This window comes from Glycine max, chromosome 10, assembly GCF_000004515.6.
Source record: "Glycine max cultivar Williams 82 chromosome 10, Glycine_max_v4.0, whole genome shotgun sequence".
NCBI lineage: Eukaryota > Viridiplantae > Streptophyta > Magnoliopsida > Fabales > Fabaceae > Glycine > Glycine max.
In genome coordinates, this window is record NC_038246.2 from 35,448,708 (window position 1) to 35,465,925 (window position 17,218).

General features: G+C 29.8%; 1 long non-coding RNA gene and 1 other non-coding gene across 5 annotated transcripts; both read right to left on the bottom strand.

Annotated features, from left to right (window-relative positions):
- Positions 1 to 1,136: 1,136 nt before the first annotated feature.
- Positions 1,137 to 12,411, bottom strand: LOC100793880 (uncharacterized). 4 transcript variants are annotated; one of them, XR_001383207.2, is made up of 6 exons: positions 12,157 to 12,411; positions 11,662 to 11,733; positions 2,861 to 2,958; positions 2,654 to 2,784; positions 1,760 to 1,952; positions 1,137 to 1,414 (listed from the first exon to the last, which is right to left on the bottom strand). It is a non-coding gene; the product is annotated as an uncharacterized lncRNA (long non-coding RNA). The 4 variants fall into 4 exon arrangements; XR_001383208.2 differs by having other exon boundaries at positions 1,760 to 1,964; XR_416444.3 differs by having other exon boundaries at positions 1,760 to 2,028.
- LOC112998241 (small nucleolar RNA R64/Z200 family) lies at positions 4,519 to 4,610 on the bottom strand. The gene has a single exon (XR_003263280.1). It is a non-coding gene; the product is annotated as a small nucleolar RNA R64/Z200 family (small nucleolar RNA).
- Positions 12,412 to 17,218: the final 4,807 nt, after the last annotated feature.

The following is a 17,218-nucleotide window of genomic DNA, read 5'->3' on the forward strand; positions in this document are numbered from 1 at the left end:
CGATATATTATTATTTTTAACAACGGTGTTTTGCTTCATTTACATTTTTTTCAAACCCTTAAACACATAATAATAATAATTCAACTTATCCACTACTAAGATATATACAAAAACTATCAATCAAAGCGATAGTGCTATTTAATGTATTTTTTTTATTATATATATATGTGTCCACATGTCTTATGATTTAAAATTTAACCGTGTTATGGTGTCAATATCATGTCTAGTGTCAAAATTCATACTTCTTTGATGCTTGTGACTATTAAATCAGAAAATCGGAGGAGGAGATCAGAGTTACTGCAAAAATTTCTCTCCTAATACTATGTCTAAGTTTATATCCAATTTTCCAAGGTGATATGACATGTTGCAAAAAATTTGTTACAATAAACTCTATTTTATGCTGACCCATTTGATTACTATCTAACCCCCTAAGATACTGCATGATAAGTTTTCTATTGGAGAAATGATGCCTCAAAAAGCTTCTCCGACTATACTAGCATAAATTTATTACCAAAATTCAGGTAACATGTTGTTTATAGACATCGCTGGGTAGGTTTTTATTATTTTTAATTGCAAGTTTGTGACCATTTACAAATAAACAAAGTGTTCATTATTCCTAATTAAATTAATGAATTGACGTAGAATGTTAAATACGATGTCAAAAATAGTTAATAGTATATATCATACAAAATCATATTAAGAAACACAGGTGATCCTTGTACACTAAAGTACTAGTACTAGGTTGAAAATTAATTAGAACAGGATCAATCAAATACTGGGTGAAGCTTATTTTTTATAATTTAGGTTACAAAGTGCATAGAATCAAACCAATTAAAAGGACACTAAATAATTAAACATGTAGAATTTCATAATGACCTCCAAACATATTACTTAGAACAAAATGATTGAACAGCAGACAACAAGTCATAGCAATAATATTTTACTTGAGTCATCCACCATTTTCATGCAACACATTTTCTATTAATCTCCTATGTTATGCTTCACACTTTAACACAAAATTTCACTTATGAAGACCCAAAATTTCCCATTTTCTAATCAAATAGATCTTCCTTGTTATTCACATTTGAATAATATAATGGCAAGTCTCATGTATATATATAAAATTAAATTTCCACTTAGCCAATCCAATTCCTTTACCTTCTCCCATTACACAACTCGGAGAACCAAAAATGGCATCTCTAGCATGAAAGTGAGATTCTCTGGAGAATGAGTTATTTCAATCTTACACACTGAAGGCTACATGGGAAATTTTAGACCAATAAAAACAATATGAACAGAATAGGTTTCCAAAAAGGTCATTAACTAATGTTCAGCCCACTAACTTAACTGGTGATTCTCCAATTTCCCAGCATGCATTATTTGTTGAAATACCCTCCTTTATCTAAGAAATCTCCTGTACAGCAGACACAATATAAGAATAAAATTATCATAATAAAACCTACGCTCCAACCTACGTAATTAAGAGGAATTTTGCCAATAATAAGGAACCATACTCCATCGTTTCTTAACCGTAAAAATAAGTTTCCATTAAGGTACAAAATCAAATATGAAATATAAAAATGGTATAAATCAAGCCTAGGTTCTTGTCCAATTGAGTATCACAGTCTGTCAGAGTTCTAAATCACGGCCAAACCTTTGTACAAACAGAATAAACCAATGATTAACTAAACATCAAACAGATTATATCATGTGCCATAAGCAATCCAAGGAACACTTTCTTTTAAAATGCATATTTTACCTTAAAAGATGAAAGTGGTCTCTACCAAAATTGAGGCACACGGTTCTAATGACATTGAAATCCTTCATGCCCATACCAGCATTGCATAACATTTTTCCCTCTTCACGACAGAAGTATCCCTTGTCGAGCAAGCACTTCATGAGTTGGACCCACTCGGGCCAAGGATGAGCAAGCTCGAGTATTGGCTGCTGCACTGAGTGCAAGACTACGAGTTGTGTTAGGCTTGGGAGCAAGACTGTGAGGTCACTAAACATAGAGCTTATACACCGCTTTTTGTCCAAACAATATATAAACTCAGTATTAGGGACATTAGACCTCACTCATTCAAACAAGCGGCATATATTACCTCCGTGTTTTATATATACAGCATTTTTGGAAACGCATTATATTCTACGCTATAATCATAAAATGCAGTGTTTGATTAACTTTCACATGCAGAACTGCAGAAACCAAAATCAAAAGCTAAAACAATAATAAATGATTTCAATTGCAACACATCTACAGAAATGAAAAAATTGAGATTGCAAAGAATATATATAGCAACGATTCTCATGCAAGATAAAATCTACACTCACATTAAGAAGAATACCAATACTTCAAAAAAAAGCAGAAAACCAGAGCCATTAACACGCAAAATTCTCTACTGCAACAAAATTTTCTAGAAATTCAAAAACAGACAAATAATCTGCATTTGAAGATCAGAAATTGGCAATTGTTATCAGTCATTGTGATTCCCAAACACGGAGCAATGAAAAACTCATCATGTCTCTCAACTTATAGATGAATTCGCAAAAATTCATAATGAGAGAAATAAGGCACAAGGCAATTTCAAAAAGAAAAAATTAACTATCAGAGACTTAATCACAGGATAAATACCAAATGAAGTAATCCAACCTTATTGTTGCTTGAGTTCAAGCAGTGCTGAAACTGATTCTTTGTCAACCTTATTGTTGCTTAAATGAAGCAGGGGCTGAAACTGATTCTTTGCCAGTTATCAACTTTTGACAGACGGTTGCTCACTGTGCCTGCAGCAATATTACCAACAAGATCTTAAATTGCCTACTTTAATAAGATACAAGAGATGATGGTTTAACATCTTACTCATAATATTAATAGTGAGACTCTTGTAACCGACTTAGCTTTTGGCTCTGTGTTCTACCAAGCACCGAAGAAATTTTAGGTTCCCAGTTTATTCATATCTGCTTTTTTCAATAATAAATTAGCATCTAATAGACTAGAAGCACATTAAACAATTAAGTAAAACTCGCAAAAACATAACTTAATAATAACCTACGAATGACTGGAAAGTAATATAATCAATGAATCACAGTGGATACATAAAAGAAACAGTAAAAAATAGGTCTATAGCATGAAACTCCCTATTCAATTTAAATAACAAAATTTAACAAAACACATGGATGGAAATGTTACTCTCATGGCCAGTCCCATATGATAAATGCGGCAACACCACTCCACAAGCCAATGGAATATGAGACTGCTCTAGCGGAGACCGTGATAATTTTTATTTGTTAATATCAAAACCCTCCTCCTTTGTCCGGGCTTGGGACCGGTTATGAGAACATAGGCGGAGTTAAAAACTTTTTTTTACAAGGGTTAAACCACTCCATTTCTAATGACCAATAAAATTTAGATATTTTTTTATATTTTGAATTCTAGTGTTATAACTATTACAATTAATATCATCTTTAATTTCTCTTTCCTATCATTTATTTATTTTCATATCATTTATGTATAAAATTAAAACTTTATAGTTGTTACTTAAAAGTTAATAATAAAAATTACAGTAAAATACATAAATATATTTAAACAAATTATAAAATATTAAAATCATAATAATTATTTTTAATTAATTATAAAAATCTACATAAAAAGTTTTCCTTTATTTTAACTTTAGAAACATTTTAAGTTTAATTTCTTTTAATTGATGGAAATATGTAAAATTAACTTTTGGTAACTAGCTGTCATTTTACATATAGATAATACCAACAATCAGATTGTAATGTCAAATGTAAAATGAGAAAAACTTTATGTATTTCACTAAATTGAAAAAATTAAAATTCATTTTTCCAAAGTTAAAATAAATGAAAACTATATACCAAAAGGTTTTTTTCATGATAAATATTTACCTAGAGTGGATAAAGAATAGATTTTATAATTAATTAAAAATACTAATTATTAAGATTTTAATATTTTATAATTTTTTTACATATATTTATGTATTTTAGTATAATTTTAAGTATTAACTTTTAATTAATAATTATAAAATTTTAATTTTATACATAAATGATATGAAGAAAAAATAATAAATGAGATGAAAAAAATAATAATAAATTATATGAAAGAGAAACTAAAGACAATGCATCATCAAAGGTGATAGCCATATGTTCAAATTATAAAAGAATGGCCAAAACTCTATTGATCATTAAAGATAAGGTAGTAATTCAAACCCTTTTAAAATAATATAAATAATTAATTCTGCTGAATAACAGAATTCTCAATAAATAAATTATAATTCTGCTTAACAGAATCATCAATAAATTATAAACAAATAAATTATAAGTTATCATTAACAGCAGAATCAAAAATAAATAAATTATAAATTCGGTTAAATAACAGCATTATAAATAAATAAATAAATAAATAAATTATGAATTCTGCTGAGTAACAGAATCATCAATAAATAAAGTATAAATTACAAATTCTGCTCAGCAACAGAATTATAAATAAATAAATTAAAAATTCTGCTGAGTAACAGAATTTTCATTCTCATTGATTTGAAAATTTCTGAAGTCTGACATGGAATTTATTTCTGAAATTAACACTGCAGAAAATATAAAAAAACAAAATCAAAACCTAAAAAGATTAGCTCAAGATTTCAATTTCTATAGGAAAATACCTAAATAAACAACAAAATCAAGAAATTCACAAGAAATATTATAATTAAATATTAAGAAACAAAAACAAGAATCCAAGGAAAGCACATGGGCGTACACTGCAAATAAAAATTCAGAGAGGAAACACAACGAAAAGATGAAGAAATTCAGAATATAAAAATAAAAATATTATATTTATCATGATGATTCAGAAAAACAGACCAGCGTAAGAATCATCATGTCTATTCACCGATGGAATTAAATTGAATAGGTAATTTCAAGAACAAGAAATGGAATGAAGTAATGAGAGGCAGGTGATTAGGGTTTAGCATAAAATAAAGAAAAACGATTGAATAAAAAACAGATAATAGGAGAAATGCTAACCTGTGTATTATGAGTGAATTGGAGAGAGGGAGTGAGTTGGGGCGGAAATGAAATGGAGGTGCAGTTGAGAATGTGAATGTGTATTTTATAACACGAGCGAGGAGTGAAATATAGAGATGAACGGCTGGAGATTGGGGTCAGAGATATGGATCGGACGGTGGGGAGAGGCGCATAGGAATCACTGCTTCACTTAATAAATCACTTTTATTCAACAGTTTTTGTTATTCAACATAGTATATATTTTATATAAAACTTACTCGTGTTAAGATCATTTATTTCACAGATTTTTTTTCAGGTTTATTTAACATTTTTTGTTATTTAATGTAGTATATATTTTATATAAAACATGATGAAAAAAATGACTAATTCACTTAAAGATAACAGAAAAGAAGAAAATATGATTTCAAAAAGTGTAACAGAAAAAGAACCTAATAGAATCTAACAATGACAAAGAAGAAAATCTAATTTCTAAAAAAATAAGAAAGAAATAAAGAACATGATCGAATCGAACAACTGAAATCTGACGTTGATGAACGATAGACAGAGTCACTCGTAGCATGTATTTTTATAAGAAGACTCTGTCGAATGGTAAAATATATAGATTGAACAATAACAAGAAACCTTGTAACAATAATAATTTCTAATTAATTAAAATATAAATAAAATCTTAAATTATATACATAATAAATTATAAAGAATAATAATTAATTAAAACATTATTTAAGCTCGACCCAATCCTATATTAGGCCACCAAGTACAATAAATAGCTTACTTACATAAAAAAGAAGACATTTGCTATTTGCACATTCTTTACTAAGTATACCACTGCCCTTTTTATTTTTATTACCAATTATATCCTTTTAAATCCTATTTTTACTCTCTATATTTGTTATTTTTTAAATCTTATATTTTATCCAATCTTTATTATAAACAATGAATCTCTGTATTCATTATTTTTCAAACCTTTTTTTATGTATTACTAAATTTTTCATAAAATTTATGTGATACTATACATTTCCTTCATGTGATATTACATTTTAATGTACACTTTATCTATTATATGGTGTACATAATACCCCTTCTTTATACATAATAAAAAATGTGTGAGAATAATCACAAATCAAAGTTGCTGATAAACATTAGTTGTCTTCTCACATTTTGTGTATTGAGAATTTTAGGTATTATTGTAGCTCTTAAAGGAAGGAATGCTCGATGACGGTCAAAAATCACTTTTCAAAATAACATATATCAATTCCAAAAAGTAGTTTCTAGAACTTTATTTTAAATGTGCTAAAACATAGTTTTAAAATTACTTTTTAGAACTTATATATGGTTTTCTAGAAAATAAATTCCATAATTATGTGTATTTTATTAAAACATAGTCCTAAAAATTACTATATGGAATTGATATATGTTATTTTAGAAAATATAGTCCAAAATTGTGTTTTAAGAAATAAAAGGATATAAATATAATGGGGTATGCTAACATACCAAATTATTTGGACAAAAAACTTAACTACTTGTTTTATGATAATAAACTTATTTACGGATGATAAGATAATTTAATGTGTATATTTTAAAACTCATTTATTTCTCTCTCCCACTCATTCTTAAAATTAAAAAAAATATTTAGGGAGAGCAAAGAGAATGAGCGCCACTAAATATATTTACCATATGAGATGCAAAACAAAAGGAAAGACAATGAAATGACTTTGAAAATCGACATTAGCAAAGCATTTGATAGAGTCCAATGAAGTTATCTTCTGCGAGTGATGGACAAAATGAGATTTCACAAGAAACAAATAGGTTGGATGAAGTTTTGTTTGAAAATTGTAAACTACCAAGTCAAAATAAATGGGGACCATGTAGGACCAATCTCACCTAAAAGAGGACTAAGATAAGGTGACTCATTGTCACCCTACCTTTTCATTTTGTGTACAAAGGGATTCTCCTCTCTCCTTAAAAAAGTCGAGTGTATGGGAGATATTCATGGTATAAAGGTGTACAGAGGAACACCCGTTCTCTCACACCTTTTATTTGGTGGCAATTATTTTATATTTTGCATGACATCAAAGAAAGAAACAACTAGACCCACTCAAATCCTTGATACCTATGAAAGGGCTTCTGGCCAAATGATCACTTTAGACAAGTCATATATATTTTTTAGCACCAATACTCAACAATCTTTGAGGCAAACAATCATGTTTTGTTTTGGTGTCTCTACAATCATAGGGTCTGGAAAATACTTGGGCCTCTCATCTATCATTTGCAGAACAAAGAAAGCAATTTCCAATTATGTAGAGGATCGAATTTGGAAATGCATCAATCACTGATTGGGGAAGTATCTTCCCAAAGCTGGTAAGGAAGTTCTAATTAAATCTTGTGCTCAAGCAATTCCTTCATTACACCATGAGTATCTACTTGCTTCCAACAACTCTAAAGGATGAGATTTAAAGGATGTTGAATAGAATTTGGTGGGGATCGAAAGGTGCATCAACAAGAAGAATAAAGTTAGCTCAATTTGGACAAGCTTTCCATAAAGAAGGAGTTTGGAGGTATGAGGTTTCATAATCTCCATGTATTCAACCTAGCAGAGTTGGGAAGCAGGGTTGGAATTTCATTAATAACCCAAATACTACAATTTCTAAAATTCTTGGACGTCAAACTAAGCCATAAACCAAGCTATGCATGGCATAGTATTTTTGCTTCACATATATTGGTCAAGGATGGTATTCTATGGAGAATTGATGGTAGCTCCATCAATATTTGGAGCCAACCTTGGGTGCTAGCATCAGCAAGCCCATATATCACTTCACCTACCCCGCTCGGCCTTGAGGATCTTAAAGTCAGTCCACTCATCAACCACCACCAACAATGTTGGCATTATGATGTGGTACAACAAATTTCCAATGACAATAACCAAAGAAATGTTGCTTCTCTCCCCCTGTTGAACAGTGAAGTCAATGATAAAATCATATGGAGATTAACTGCAAATGGTGAGTAGAACATCAAATCAACTTACCACAATGTCATGGAAACAATAATCCAAAATAACCACTAAAAGGTAGCTAGAAATTGGAACCTCATCGTGAAATTACAAGTTCAACCCAAGGTAAAGCATTTTCTTATGGTATGTTCTTAGAAACTTCCCTCTTACTCGTGTTAGGCTTCAGACCAAGGGAATCATGTGCTCTTCTACTTGTTCTTAATGTTATGGCAATTTTAAGAACAACTTCCATATTTTCTTCAGCTATTAACATGTCCAAAACACGTGGGAAGTTGCTGGGCTTTGGAGTTTAACTGAGCCAGAATTCTACCAGGTTGAACCTGCAAGCGAGCTAACCTTCAAGCTCTAGGAAACAAATAATTCCAACCTCCAATCAAGAGTTGCTATGGTTTTGTGGTATATTTGGAAAAAACAAAAATGAAAAACTTTAGAATGAGGTAGATACTACTTCAAACATCTCAATCTCTCTCACTATGCAATTACTCCATGAATGAAGTCATGCTCAAAAGACCTCTCAACCACCAAGAGCAACTCAGACAATTGATGCACACTCGCGATAGACAAAACCACAAAAAGTACCAGAAGATCAATACAGATGCAACACTTTTCAATGATGAGAACACAGTGAGGAAGCAAAAGCATGGGCCTTGCTCCATGCTATAAAATAGGATCAAGAGTTAAACATCTCAAAGGTTATTTTTTGGATTGATTGTAAGCCATTGGTTGATAATTTGCAAGCAAATCAACATATTACTTCTGAATATCACATGATACTTCTTGAATGTCGAACAAGGATGGTAGTTATTCCAAATCCAATGGTGAGTTTTGCTAGGAGACAAGCAAGCCAAGTAACTCACCCCTTGCAAGGGCTTCTCGGTTTAATGCTTGTACCCATGAGTATGATTGTATTTCAAATTGTATCTTGTCTTTGATTCTTAATGAAACGAAATAATCTTGCTTCTCTTAAAAAAAATATCTGCATGTTTGAATTCATAATGAGTTTATGATATGCATACTGAATTTGCATTAACACCATGCTTAAAGCTCATAAGTTTTAACGTATGAGTGTCATTTGATGTGATTTTCTTAAATACGTTTGTTTTCAAACATTTTCAAATATGCACTTAGTAGCCTTAAAATGACTGTCAAGCCCATAAACAAGATGGGCTAAACTGAGGCTCCAAACTCAAAATTAAGATTGTACTCAAAATAGTAATATGCAATTTTATTTAGTAATTGAATAAACCAAATAAAATTAATCTTCATTACCTTTTCAAATTCAACCATACAATAATAAAATAGTAATTGCTTCTATTTGCTTACTTGCTTTTTCTAAATTTTTCTATGATTAGTAAGCTTTCTTTGCTTTTTAGAATTGACTTTCAGCTATATAGCTTGATTGACATTGGGGCTTTGTTAGTTTAACAACTTTGTTGTATCAAGCAATGGGCCTTTGGGCTTTTTTCTGTTGAAAAGGAAGTAGATTTTACAATTTCTAGAGTGATTCAATAATTGGATAACTAAAAAGAATTTAATTTTAGGACAATATGCAATTTCCTTAATATAAGGAGTGTTTAGTAGGGTGAAAATAGGCCACGCAGACAATTAGGTGGCTTGCAGCCTAGCTGGGCTTGACCTTTTTAATAGGGCCCTTGCTAAATACATCTCCTTCTTTGCTATCTTAACCCCATTTTTTGTCATTAACTTTGTTATTACCATTTATATCCTTTTAACCTTGTTTCTACACCCCCAAAAGAAGCATGTTTCTCTACCTTGCAAACTGATTGGGGAGGAGAATTTTGCCCATTTGCAACTTTTTTGGTTGTTTCCCCTTACTTAGCCCTTAATATACTCATAAATTGGATTTCAGGTCTCATGAATGCCTTTTCTTGGGTTATTCTACTTCTCATAAGGGCTACAAGTGTATTTCCCTTATTGGAAGGATGTTTGTCTCAAAGGATGTCTTATTTAACGAGTTTAAATACCCCTATTTAGTTTTTTTGCGTCTACCTTTCCTACCACTGAACCATCCTCATCCCCCACTTCTTTTATTTTTCCTTCCATACCAATCATAAATAACCAGCCTCCTCATCAAGCTAACTTCTCTTATAGTTCTTCATCTCAATCTCCTCAAAATAATCAGGTTGCAACTACTGCTGATACTGCTTTTAAGTCAAATTTTGATATTGTTGTCCAGTCAGCTTCTATTGTTGTGTCTCTTCAATCTCTTGACACTACACATACATCTCTATTAATAGCTGACAATAATACTGCTCATTCTCCTAATACCACTAATCTTTCATCTTCTTACACTTTTTTTTTCTCTTTCTCCTTCTTGACCTCTGATCTTCTGACACTCTTTCTTCTTCTTTTGCAAACTAGATCCAAATCAGGTAATCATTTACCTACGAATTCTTTACTTCTTCTAACTCATATTGAACCAAAGAATGTGAAACATACCTTGACTTCTCGAAACTGTTTGTCAGTTATGTAACTAGAATATGAATCATTGATGAAGAATAATACCTCTTCGATCTAACAAGAAGACTATTAGCTATAAGTGGGTATTTAGGGTGAAAGAAAATAAAAATGGTTCCATAAATAAGTATAAATAATTGCCAATGGATTCAATCAAGGGCAAGGGTTTGATTTCAGAAGCCTTTTCTCTACTAGTAAAACCAGTTACTATTAGACTTGTTTTTACTTTAGCCATTACAAATCAGTGGGATCTTGGTCAATTAGATGTAAATAATGCTTTTTTGAATGACTTACGTAATGGGACTGTTTACAAGTCTCAGCCTCCTAGATTTCAATAGTCTAATACTTATCTACTAAGAAAGTGAATAAAGCTTTCTATAGCCTTAAGCAGGCCCCAAACAATGGTTTGAAAGACTGCAATCTACTCTTCTTCAGTTTGGTTTTGTGAAAAACAAGTGTGATCCCTCTCTTTTCAATTACAAGACTGGCTCTCACACAGCTTATCTCTTAGTCTATGTAGATGATATCATCATTAATGACAGTTCTTCATAGTTGATTCAACACCTAACCAATCAACTCAATTCAAAATTTTATCTTAAACAACTTGGTCAATTGGATTACTATTTTGACATTGAGACTAAATCTCTTTCTGACAAGTCCTTACTTCTCACTCAAAGAAAGTATAAAAGGGATTCACTACATGTAACACATTACACAAGTTATAATAATAATATTTTGCTTGAGTCATCCACCATTTTCATGTAACACATTTTCTCTTAATATCCTATGCTTCTCACTTTAACATAAAATTCCACTTATAAAGTCCCAAAATTTCCCATTTTCTAATCAAATAGATCTTCCTTGTTATTCACATTTGAATAATATAATGGCAAGTCTCATGTATATATATAAAATAAAATTTCCACTTAGCCAATCCAATTCCTTTACCTTCTCCCATTACACATTACACAACTGGGAGAACCAAAAATGACATCTCTAGAATGAAAGTGAGATTCTCTAGAGAAAGAGTTATTTCAATCTTACACACTGAAGGCTAAGTGGGAAATTTTAGACCAGTAAAAACAATATGAACAGAATAGGTTTCCAAAAAGGTCATTAACTAATGTTCAGCCCACTACCTTGATGGGTGATTCTCCAATTTCCCAGCATGCATTATTTGTTGAAATAGCCTCCTTTATCTAAGAAATCTCCTGTACAGCAGACACACAATATAAGAATAAAATTATCATAATAAAACCTACGCTCCAAAGTATGTAATTAAGAGGGATTTGTCCAATAATAAGGAGCTATGCTCCATCGTTTCTTAAAGGTAAAATTGAGTTTCCATGAAGGTACAAACTCAAATATGGATAATAAAAATTGTATAGATCAAGTCTAGGTTCATGTCAAATTGGATATCAAAGTTTTTCAGAGTTCTAAATCACGGCCAAACCTTTGTACAAACAGAACATACCAATGATTAACTAAACATCAAACAGATTATATCATGTGCCATAAGTAATCCAAGTAACACTTTCTTTTAAAATGTATATTTTATCTTAAAAGATGAAAGTGGTCTCTTCCAAAATTGAGGCACACAATTCTAATGACATTGAAATCCTTCATGCCCATACCAGCATTGCGGAACATTTTTTCCTCCTCATGACAAAGTATCCCCTTGCTGAACAAGCACTTCATGAGTTGGATCCACTCTGGCCAAGGATGAGAAACCGAAGCCACCCACTGTTGAGATGGTGGAAATAATGCTTCTCAAAAAACACCCAATCTATGTCTCCCGCACTGGGTTGGCTGCAACTCGAGTATTGGCGGCCATGTCGAGTGCAAGATTGTGAGGTTGTGTTAGGGCTGGGAGGGAGGGTGTGATACCATCTACCCTCACAAATATAAATAAATAATAAAAGAAAATAAAATCATGCAGAATTTATTTAAAAGTTTTTAAACACATAATAATAAAAAAAACATTTAATTTAAATTAATTTAAAATGGTAAAAAGTTCACATCTACTTAGTAAAATCATAATAAAAATTGTTCGAATAAAAGATAAAGTTATTCTGACTCAAAACAAGGCCGTTAATTCTAAATAAATATAAAAAAACTAAAACAGAAAACATAACACAATTATATCATCTACGGAATTATAACATCTGAAGCAAAAAATTCTATGTTCAGATGTCACACTTATCAGAGCATATCCCTATCACAGGCTAAGTCTCTTCATCTCCAGCATGGAAATCATCATATGTTGGCTCACCAGAAACAAACAAAATGACAATCAACCCAAACACAAATACAAGTCGGGAGTGAGTTATCATATTTCTAAATAAAATACGGATAAATAAAAGCATAAGCAAAAATACATTATATAACTATTTATAACATAACTCAACTTAATTCAATCCACGTTATTTCAACACTCTATCGTTTAAATTTCATATTTCAATCACCCATCACATGATCCATGAATCACACACTCAATCAAGGTATAACAACACTCATCGATTTCATAATAAATAATTCACATGCGTTATGTAACAATTATACTAAGACTCAAACCTATATGCAATGTGATATCATGTTAGTGAAAAACCACACTAGGACGCTTAGGAGTACATAACAAGACACACCACACAATAGGCATGTCAGGTCACTCTCACTCAGTAAAATCATAAGGTGACCAGTCAGAGTTATTCTGTTTTGCGAGAATGCTCCAACCACATGCAATCAACATAGGTTTAAACCGAATGTCTTTACCCCAAGGCCTAGATTCCGAAGAATCCGTTTGAACCTCATCTTCCTAATTCAAGTCCAACCCCTAAAACAATTTTTGCACACAGACAGTATTCATGAATTATACAATACTCACGACCTCACACTTACATTTCAAACACATTTAACAAGTTGCGCTACAGTCTAACCCTTCAGGATCTTAACTAGGAATCCTACACTTTTCCTTTAACATTGCGCATGATTTTTTTTTCTCAAAATAAACATTGATCGAGTTATTGTATAACTCATAACTCACAAAACAAGTAATATCTCTTCAAGTATTAATCACACCCTCATTCACAACCATATATATATATATATATATAATACTAACAATAATCATATATGTATCATTGGATAAATATCATATATATAAGTACATAAAAATAATTAAACACATTATATATATATATATATATATATATATATATATATGTAATTAATATACTAAAAACATTAACGCTTATTGAATATATTAACGTAATGATACATAAACATTAAAAATACGTTATTGAATATATATATATATATATATATATATATATATATATATATATATATATATATATATATATATAAACCTTAAAAACATTAACATAAATATATTAAAACATTATATATATTAAAGCCTTAACGTAAAAATTTAAAAACATTAATATAAATATATCAAAACATTAACTATATTAAAACATTCAGGTAAACATTATAAACATTAACATAATTATTTTAAAACATTCACGTAAACATTAAAAACATTAAACATAATTATATTACAACATATATATAAATATATTGACGTAAGTATATTCAATATATATTAACATAAACATACCGTAAATATGTTAGAATATTAATATAAACTTAATATATATATATATATATATATATATATATAATTATAAGAATAAGAACATGTTAAATATATTTATATTAAAAAGATAACAATAAATATAAATATATCCTTAGATAAAAGAAAAATATGTAATATATATATATATATATATATAACAACTAATTAAAAGCTTATACGTATATCATAATGGAAAATTAATCCAACATTGAGAAACAACACCTTGAGATTTTGAGTACTGCACCATCATTATGGAAAATTAATCACAATTTTCTTTTTAGAATCATTTCAGGAATATTAGCAAAAAGAATAAAAAGTGATAAACATCTAGAGAAAATCATAAAGGTAGAGGAACAAGAAGAACACACTTCTCTTAGGATAAATTCTTCTTGCTTGATCATCAACTAGAAAAATATCCAATTTTTTTTAAGAATTTCTACTCAACACAGAAACACGTAAATTTCATAAAACACAATCAATTCGTCAAACATCACCAATCCACGATTTAAAACATAAGAATAGAATTACATTTTATAAAATAACCCAAAATGATCAAAAAATTAATTCTTTAAAGATTTTTACATATGTTCATTCTAATTCTCAAGCGTAAATAACTCATCTCTTAGTTCGAGGTAGTCGCTCAGCGTTCTCCGTTAGTAATGATGATATTTCTGGTGTTCTCTAAAACTCCTCCTCCTTAGGGTTCTTGTATATAAAAAAAAAAAAAAATAGGATGTGTTTCTTTAAAAACTGTTATGTGTTAAAAGTTAATTTATGTGATGAGAAAATTGATAACCTAATCTTATTTTATTTATTTATTTAAAGGAAGTAAAGGACCGATGCTAGGGTATGAAATTTGTGGATAAGAGTTTAATGAGGAGTGTGACTTTGCAAGACTGCGAGGTCACTAAACATAGAACTTAGACACCATAGAACTTAGACACCGCTTTTTGTCCAAACAATTTATAAACTCAGCATTAAGGAAATTAGACCTCACTCATTCAAACAAGTGATGTATATAACCTCCGTGTTTTATATATACAGCAATTTTTCCAAAAACGCATTATATTCTGCTATATATTGAAAATTTTGGCATTGTGTCAATAGAATTCAATTCATTAAAATATACTTAGTATAATTCTTTTTACATCATATAAGTATAATAAAATGCAATATTTGATTAACTTTCACACGCAGAACTGCAGAAACCAAAATCCAAAGCTAAAACAGTAATAAATGATTTCAATATCAATTGCAACACATCTACAGAAATGAAAAAATTGAGATTGCGAAGAATATATATAGCAAAGATTCTCATGCATGATAAAATCTACACTAACATTATGAAGAAAAATTCTCTACTGCAACAAAATGTTCTAGAAATTCAAAAAAAGAAAAATTATCTGCATTAGAAGATCAGAAATTGGCAATTGTTATCAGTCATTGTGATTCTGAAACACGGACCAATGTAAAACTCATCGTGTCTCTTCACTTATAGATTAATTGAATTCTCAAAAATTCATAAAGAAAGAAATAAAGCACAAGGCAATTTCGAAAAGAAAAACTATCAGAGACTTAATCACATGATAAATACCAAATGAATTAATTCAACCTTACTGTTGCTTAAGCTCAAGCAGTGCTGAAACTGACTATTTGTCAACCTTATTGTTGCTTAGTTCAAGCAGGGCTAAAACTGATTATTTGCCAGTTATCAACTTTTGACAGATGGTTGCGCACTTGGCCTGCAGCAATATTACCAACAAGATCATTGCCTACTTTAATAAATACAAGAGATGATGGTTTAACATCTTACTCATAATATTAATATAGTGAGACTCTTGTAACTGACTTAGCTTTTATTTAGCTCTGTGTTCTACCAAGCACCGAAGAAATGTTAAGTTCCCATTTCATTCATATCTGCATTTTTCAATAATAAATTAGGTAAAGAAAATGTAAAACTCACAAAAACATAACTCAATAGTAACCTACGAATGACTCGAAAGTAATACAACCAATGAATCACAGTGGATACATAAAAGAAACAGTATAAATAGATCTATAGCATGAAACTCCCGATTTAATTTAAATAACAAAATTTAACAAAACGCATTAATGGGAATGTTAGTCTCATGGCCAGTCCCAAATGGTAAATGCGGCAATGCCACTCCACAAGTCAATGGAATATGAAACAGCTCCGACAAAAACACGACCAATGAAGGTGGTGCCATCAACACCAGTGAGCATTGATTTATAGCGACTACTAAACACAATTTATTTGCTCCCCAAAACGCATGAGACTCCTTTTCAGAAATCTCCCGTTAATAGAATTATTGGGTAAAAATGTAATTATAATGCACAAGTTTTTATCCTACCTCCAATCACAAATTATATCTAGAAGACTATAATAATTTCCATTTGTTAATATCAAAACCTCCCTCTTTTGTCTGGGCTGTTGGGACTGACTATAAAAACATAGGCGAAGTTAAAAACTTCTTTTAGAAGGATTTGTCTAGCTTATTCAAAGTAAAATTGGGGTTAATGACCAATAGAATTTAGACAATTATTTTATATTTTGAATTATATCACGTTATGACTATTTCAATTAATACATTATATTTAACTTCTCTTTCATATCATTTATATATAAAATTAAAACTTTATAATTGTTACTTAAAATTTAATAATAAATATTATAATAAAACACATAAATATATTTAAACAAATTATAAAATATTAAAATCTTAATAATTATTTTTAATTAATTATAAATATCTATATAAAAATTTTCATTTATTTTAACTTTAGAAACCTTTTAAGTTTAATTTCTTTTAATTGATTGAAATATGTAAAATTAACTTTCAGTAACTAACTGTCATTTTTACATATAGATAATATAAACAACCAGATAGTAATGTCAAATGTAAAATGAGAACTATTTTATGTATTTCACTAAATTGAAAAAATTAAAATTCATTTTACTAAAGTTAAAATAAATGAAAACTATATACCAAAAGTTTTTTCATGATAAATATTTACCTAGAGTGAATAAAGAATAGATT